Here is an 8,593-nt window from a genome sequence, read left to right as displayed (position 1 = left end):
TATATAGTTATGGTTTTTAAAAGAAAACACTATAATATTTTAATAATAAAAAAGTTTAAATTATAAATAAATTTTTAATTAATTGAAGTTTATTTTATAAAAAATCACAATCTTTCTAAATTTATTTTTTTAAATTTTTTCAATTTGTTTTTATAGATTTCTAACCTCACTCTTGGTCATTTTAAAGATTAAGAATTGTATGATAATTTGTAGTAAAGATTTTTACACATTTACATGATCATATTAAAAACAGATTAAATTGTTCAAAGTGAATATTTATTGTTCTTTGATGATGATATGTTTATATATGTAATTGAGATTTTCTTTGTCTAGTTAAATCATTTTGTAAGAAATAAAGCTCTTATAAATAATTGAATGAAAGGACAATTTAACTAACCTAAGGAAAGAAAATAATAACTTTTGCATGTTTCTTAAATGATTCGTATAGAGAAGGAAAAACACTCAATTCGTATAAGCAAGTGTCATAAATTTGAATAGAAAAAAATGAATAAAACTCCCTTTTTATATGTCTATGTTGAATTTACATAACAACAAATCAGAAATAGACAGCTAGCCCATTTTCACCATAATAACATTCACACCAACTCTTTCTCTCTTGTGATAAAACATGTTTCACATGTTCTTACAACTGTGTGTAAAATGGAAAAAACCTTATCTTAAAGCTACCATCATCTCTCCATCAGTCTCGTCTTCTGAAAAACTCTTTCTTTTATATCACCTCAATATTCCATTACAATTTGTAAGTTTTCTTCCATTCACAGCATAACTCAATGTAATTAATCTTTTATCACCTGAATATTCCATCACAATTTGTAAGTCTTCTTCCATTCACAGCATAACTCAACATTATTTCTCTCATGTTGCTCTTTCGTTATTTAACTTCAAGTTCTTATTATAACCATCATATAATCATTCAGCTATATTTACTTCAGATACCTCTCTGTGTTTTCTGACCAAGATCTTCAACACAAGAGTTCAGGTTAGCATACACTATTTCTTTTTTCTTTTCAATTACCTATATCTTCCTTATGTTTTTCTTATTTTACATTATTATTAATATTCAAGTTTCTTTTTTCTTTTTTCTTTTTAATTACCTATATCTTCCTTATGGTGTTTTTCAATGTTTAAAACTATTATGTTTGTGTGCTCTTTTTATTTATATGAGATGCATCCTTTATTATTGTTTGTGAAATATATAAATATCTCTATAAAATCACTAATCAATTATTTAAATGTTTTTAATATGAAGTGATTGACATTTTTAAATTTTGCTTTACAGAAAACGGATACTTGTTACACCATTTAAATCTTTATTGAATTTTTTTATCGCGAAAATATCAAATAATTTCTGAACAATAATGTCAAAGGCTATCCTTATTTGCTTTTTGTTATTACAAAAGTTTAACAACAACTATTTTAATTTTTGTTTCCTTTTAATTAATGCAAGAGTTTTACAAAAATATTAAATAATATATAAAAAATAAGTTAAACAAAACTTTAGCAATAGTTAGTTTTTTTATTGTGAGAGCTTTTGTTAACATATATGTATGTATATAAAAGCATTTAAATTAAAATAAAAATAATAAATTTCATCAACACAAACATTCAACACACAATGGCAGATCTGCATGACTTTGATTTTTTTTATTGAGGAAGAGTAAGCAAGAGCAGTATTGAAATTCCTGAGCTAATATTAATTTATAAAAATTAGTTTTTGTCCAAAAGAAATGTTGTTCATTATATAAATTTGATTATTTTATTTTAGAAGATATCAAATAAAAAATATTTTATACCTAAAAAAATTCAAAACAATGTGAAATACTATACTTAAAATATTAAAATTTTATACTAATTTATTTAAAAAGTAAGTTTTGTTAAATTATTTGGAAGATTTTAATTATCTTTCTTTTTTCATATTAAAAGTATACAAAACATATATTTTAATGAATATTGTATTTTTATTCCTACTTCTTACACTGCTAAAAAAACACACATTCTACTAAAAAGAACATCTTTTAAAAAAAATGGTAAAAATACTCACGAATTTTATAATCTTTTAAGAAATAATTATTCATTAAGAAATTATCTATCAATTTAAAATTTTTAAGAAAAGCAACAAAAAGAAATTTTTTCTTACAAAATTTTATAACAAATTTACAAAAAAAAATAATTCATGAAATATAAAAACTTCCCGTAGTGTCATACATGTAGATACCATTAAAAATAAATTTAAGACCAAGACATTATTAACAAAATAATTATTTTAAAATAACTATTTTATAATTTGTATTTGGATCCATAAATTTTTTTTTTTAAAAGTTTAATTCTATTTAAACTCTATACTTATAAATGTTTTAGATTTATTCTTTGATAAGATTAATTTTATTTATATTAATATTTTATTGGATAATTTAATTTGAGTTTGTATTTTAAAAAATATTTTTTAAATAATTGTATTTAAAATTTATGAATAAAAAAATTTAGAAATACTTACAAATATAAAATAATCTGTAGAGATATTTTTTTAAGTGCACAACCATTTTGTGTGTGTCTCACACATTAAGTTGTTATCTATAAACAGCAGTATATGAAGACATCCAACCAACTCTCCTCTCTCTCTCTCCCTCACTACACTTACTCAACTAAATCATATGCATCAACAAACCAGGTAAAATTTGTTATGTTTCAATCATTATTATTGCACTAGGGATTAAGACATGCCCTTTTATATATCTGTATCTGTTTTTTTATTAAAATAATATAACTTAATAAAAATATAAAAATTAAATATATTAAAAAAATAAATAATATAATTATTTTTTAATTGAGATATTATACAATCATGATTAGATATTATACAGTTATATATTTTATCATGTAGTAAAATTATTTTATTTCAATAAATGCAAAATAATCTTAATGAATAAATGGTAAGATATAGTCTTACTAAAAACTATCAAAATATCACTGTCATAAACTTTCTCCTTCGTGACTTTGATCACATTGGGAAGAAAGACACATTATATAAGTCAATGGCCTATTTGAAGACTTAGAGGAAAGAAATATTGTTAACATATACTCCTCTATTTACTTTTCCTTGATGGATTATTAGTCAAACAATTCCCCTTTGCATTTTATTGTTGTAAGTGAATCAAGATACTCTATTACAATTATTTGTTGTGGAACATATTAGGGGTGTTAAAGTCACCCAACCTGTGTTTTGCTGAAAAAAATATTAGTTCAATTTGGCTCAGGTAAGTAAAAAATTATATAATCTGGTTCAAGACTAGGAGTTGGTGGGTAGTGAGTTGAATTACTTACAAATGTTTTGTTTTTGTAATTTATTTTTATATTTATTATAATACAATGAAAATGGATTGACTTAATTATTTTTTTTTATAATAGGAGAATTAAAGTGTTTATCTAATTCTCCAAATAATATTAAAATAATAGTTAAAAATTAAAGTATTAATATATATAACTTGAAAAATAAATAAATTAAACATTCAAAATATTTAAGTATCATTGAACGACATTCAAATATTTAAGAAAATATCAAATTAAGAACCTATATAATTAGTAGTAAATAATTATAATAAATACTTATAAAAAATGGCAAAATACTAATAAAGTGTTATTGGTGGTGGGTTGCGGGTCAACACTCCTTCAAGTCAGCTTAAACCTATTTAACCCGTGGATTAAGCTGGGTTCAGTTCAACCTATATTAAAACACACTAAAATTTTCTCAACCCAATCCGACTCAAACTTGTGGTGAGTTGGATTCGTTCACGGGTTAGATCTCAGTTTAACATCTTTAGCCATGGGTAAGAAATTTTCTCTAAAGTGGCAAAGAAAATATATTTGTATGACCGAATCCAACTTTGTTGGTATCACAATGTTGGGTTGATGAAAACAATACATCTAAGAAAGTTCCACATCACCAAAGATAAATTGAGTGATATTAGTTATATAATGTACTCTAAGTCTATGGTGTTTCTTGCCTCAAGTCAAAGACAATTTGAGCTTGTATGACTTTTCTTATACTCTTGTAGTAGAGTGTTGTAATGTTTGAGTTAAATCCTCTCTTTGGAGAGTGTGAGTGTACTTGGGGTCAAAGGGTATAAGAGAGTTGTCTATGTGTTGTACAAATTTTAACATAGTGGTATTCTTTGATTGTTTTTAGACAACTATGGTGGTTTTTCTCTAGTTTTGGAGTTTTCATGTTATATTCTTGTATTTCTCTTATTTCTTTGTTATTCTGAGGGTAAAGACGATAATGTTCTGATGGTTCATTTTTTCCAATAAGTGGTATCAGAACTCTGATACCAATCTCCACCTCAATTAAAATAAACACATCTTCATTGTCTATATTAGAAATCATACTCCACCTTAGAGAATATATATACTTACTTGGAATTAAAGCATCCCAAGAATTTTCATACACCCTACATCAATGCTAACCAATGCCCGTGTATAATCATCACATGCCTTGCATCAATATTAGCCAATGTATGTGTATATATACCATAGGCCTTACATCAATGCTAACCAATGCACGTGCATAATTAATACCATATGCCTTGCATTAATATTAGCCAATGCTCGTGCATAAACACCATATACCTTGCATCAAAGCTCATCAATGCCCGTGTATAAAACCACACACTTTTCATTAATATTAGTCTTGCAATTCACAACTCAATTAAACAACAAGGCTCACAAAAACATGAAGAAACTCTTTGTTGTATTTTTATGAAACAATTGATGTGCAATAGGAATTTAATATAAATTATTTATAATTTTCAAGACTAGATTTCATTCACTTCAATCTCATTCATTTACAAACATTTCAATTTCATATTCAAGTTAAAATCAACTCACAAGTTTACTCAAATCCTATTTCTAGTAACTTTGAACTTATGACAACTCATTAAAGTTCAATCCCTTGAATCATCAAGAAGTAAAATCGTGCATTAAGTTCAAAGTCTTAAGATTACTAATGAATCATGTTCTATCCCAAGATACAAGCTTCATTTGGTATTCAATTTTAGTTCTAGGTTCAAAAGACATTTTTCAACCCCTTAAGAACCACAAATCAAGTCATGGGATCGAATCATAACGAACATTAATCATAGAAATCAAATATTAATATTGAAATGAAAAAACATGTGTATTAACATAAAAAATACACAAGATTTAATTTATTATATATAATCTCAACAAATAACATTAACTCTCCATGCTAGAGAGCCTAGGGTTTACAAATAGAAGAGATGGGAAGAAATTTAAACCAAAGATAAGAGGAAAGCCCTTTTCCACGACACTAAGCAACTGCTGCAAGCTCTATTTGTGCTTCCCATTTGCATCCACATCTCCCATTCGTAGCCCATCTTCCCTTCCAACCCAAAAAAGGGGAAAGAAACATACATGAAGGAAAAGACCCAAGGATGTGAGAGAACTTCCCAAACCCCTAGCAGTCTATAAAGGAGTCTCTTTCGTAAACAATATGTGGCACATCTATTCAATGATTTTCAAAACACATAAATCGCTGGGCAACTAGGATCGAACTGATCGACTTGGAAATTGTACTCAAATAAATTATAACTAAATGATAATTCCTGATTTATTCTTCAATATTTTGTGATTTTAACTTATCTACACAATATTTCACAAATAAAAACAAAATACTTATCTTTCCTTAATTATTTAATAAATAATTAATTATTTTAAAAAGATAATAATAAAAATAAAAAAAAATTAATCCAAAAATATCACAAAACTTTTATAAGAAAAGTCAAATACAAACTTAAATTATCTTTGACTTGAGAAAAGTAATATCATGAACTTCAAATTCATTATATAATCACTAACACTCATTATGTGAGACTTTTCAAAACATTATTTTCATTATCCCAACACAGTTTGTTTTGAAGAATAGTAAAAGGTTCGTTGTTGAAGTTATGATAATAATTTAGAAAATGAAGGGATATGAGTTAGTGTTAAATCGTGGGAAGTATTAAGGACATAATACTTACTAAAATAGTAACTACTTGGTGATTGAATATTATAGACATTATGGTCACTAGTGTTAGTTCAAAATTCATGTAATTGCTATGACAAACTATGCTAGAAACCGATTACCAAATCATGTAGCTCGAGTGACAATCTCTTTTATTTTCTCTAGTCTCATTTTTAGGTTTTTTTGACAAAGTGATAATTAGAGCTTATGTTTTGTAAATTGGAAAAGCCGGTTATTGTGCTGAGAGATGGAAAATAATGTCTTAAACTTGTTTCAATTCCATCATCTTAGCAATGGAAATGTGGTCATTGGTGTCGTTCATATATGGGATTTTCGTCAGATATATATATCAGGAAGATTGTGGATAACGATTATTCTCAACTTTAAAATAAATATACTCTATGACCAAATGAGAAAGTGAGGAGTGTAGGAATAAGAAAATGATTAAGATTTAAAACGAAATCTGAAAGGTAGAATAGAAATTTTATATTAGATTTTTCTTAAATTTATATACATATTTATGTTTTTGTGACCAGAAGTACTCTATATAATATTAATTAGATAGTTTACTGGATAAGTATAATTAGTTTTTTTTTTATATATATATATATAATGAAGTTAAAAATACAAGAGAAGATTGAGGAGAAAGAGGAGATCAAATCTCTTGATAAATTAATTTTTCCACTCAAATTTTACACACTTTTTGTAATTTCATAGCAAATTTGAAAAAACAAAAAAGAAACTGTGAATTTCTCCTTTAGGTTGGAATAATTTTCCAAAAACTTAGGGAAATAAGATGGACAACAATGTAGACTTGATATATTCTTTTAGGTGTGAATACATATTTTCTTAAAAGCAATATTTCGTCTCTTATAAGAGTGAAGGAGATCACGAAATCCGCTTTTGAGATACAAAGAAGAAACACAACGATGATACTCACTCTTAGTATTAATGTTAAACAAGAATATGATTCTCAAGAATTGATTTGTGTGTTAAAAGAATGACAGAATGAATTTCAGTAGAGCACAAGATCCCTTTATATAGATGTTGATCGGGCATCTTTCAAATCCAAGAGATATCAGATTTTGATTAGTTACATCTCTTCATGAATAATTGTAACTCTTCATCAATAATTGTAACTCTTCATGACTGTTAACTCTTCATGAATAATTGTAACTATTCATAAATGGTAACTTTTCATGAATAATTGTAACCATTCATGAATGATAACTTTTCATGAATTGTAACTTTTCGTGAATCTGAAAATTGTCTCTAATACTCTTAAATTTCAACAATCTTCCACCATTTGAGAGTATTGTATAATTACTTAACACAAAAATCAATTTAATAATTGCAATCTTACACATAAATGAAAGTGTACATAGACTTGAACTTTCACTTAGTAAAATACACATTTCAGGAATTCGTATTTTATTGGTGTCGAAACGATTGAACCAACATAATACATAATGAAGTCTTGAAGATACTCTACATATAAGAAAAATTACATATTCTTATTTTACTTGACACAATAGGGCCATGCATCCATATCTATTCATAAGTGCAACAAAGTCATGCCCCATTGACTTCTTGAAGCGGCCAAACTTCGCACTTACATAGGTTGATTTCTTAGGTAAACATGTTCTATGACAAAACATAAATTCAAGAAATCAATTACAATTAGTCAACCTCCTAAGCATCACAAATCTAAAGCACTCTGGAAATAATTATATGTGCTTTCAATCATCAAATAAGAGATTCAATCTTATTGTACTTAAGACTCAATGTCATATTAAGCGTTAAGTTAATATTCCCTTACTTGTGATTAATCGTGAGCTCCATTCCTAGTCCAATTATCATTCTGGAAATGGAATCTTAGCCAATGCCTTAGTATACCCATAAGCCAAATTAAACTTTGTTCGTACAAAATCTACTATAATAACTTCATCTTTGATGAGTCCTTGGACATAACTATGTCTCACACCAATATGTCTTGATTTGCCATTGTATACTTGACTATAAGCCTTTACCAATGTTGCAGCATTGTCACAATGTATTGCTATTAGTGATATTGGTTTTGGTAACAATGGTATTTTGAACATGAGATTCCTCAACCATTCGGCTTCCTTTCCTGCCAAGGCTAGAGCTATAAACTCTGAAGTCATAGTGGAATCTGTAATGCAAGTTTGTTTCTTGGACGACCAAGAAATTGCACCTCCCACAAGGAGGAAAATCCAACCATTAGTTGAAGTATGATCTTCTGCATTTGTAATCCAACTTGCATCAAAATATCCTTCCAAAACTGAAGGATAACCACTATATGTTAATCCGTAATTAATAGTTTTCTTTAAGTACTTAAGTACTCGACTTACTGCTTGCCAATGTGATAGACTAGGGTTACTAGTATATCTACTCAGTTTGCTTACCGCAAAAGCAATATCTGGCCTTGTACTTGTTAATGGGTGTCGCCGCCCAATCAAATTTGATTGCATAATAAGAAATGCAGTATAGCTAGGGAGTGACCCCTAGGTCGTCTCTCAAGGACCAACTGCG

At 27.2% G+C, this 8,593-nt stretch overlaps 1 protein-coding gene across 1 annotated transcript in view; it reads left to right on the top strand.

Moving 5' to 3' along the window:
* The first annotated feature begins 707 nt into the window (after positions 1 to 707).
* LOC106758566 overlaps positions 708 to 8,593 on the top strand; it is a 56,466-nt gene continuing 48,580 nt past the window's right edge. Inside the window, exons 1-3 of the mRNA XM_022779886.1 lie at positions 708 to 760; positions 954 to 1,000; positions 2,603 to 2,689. The gene's annotated coding sequence lies outside the window, so the exon portion shown is untranslated. The remainder of the gene's footprint in view (positions 761 to 953; positions 1,001 to 2,602; positions 2,690 to 8,593) is intronic.

The sequence above is a fragment of the Vigna radiata genome, chromosome 4 (assembly GCF_000741045.1).
Source record: "Vigna radiata var. radiata cultivar VC1973A chromosome 4, Vradiata_ver6, whole genome shotgun sequence".
NCBI lineage: Eukaryota > Viridiplantae > Streptophyta > Magnoliopsida > Fabales > Fabaceae > Vigna > Vigna radiata.
Note: the sequence above shows the minus strand (reverse complement) of the source record. Positions and strands in the feature narration are given on the sequence as shown.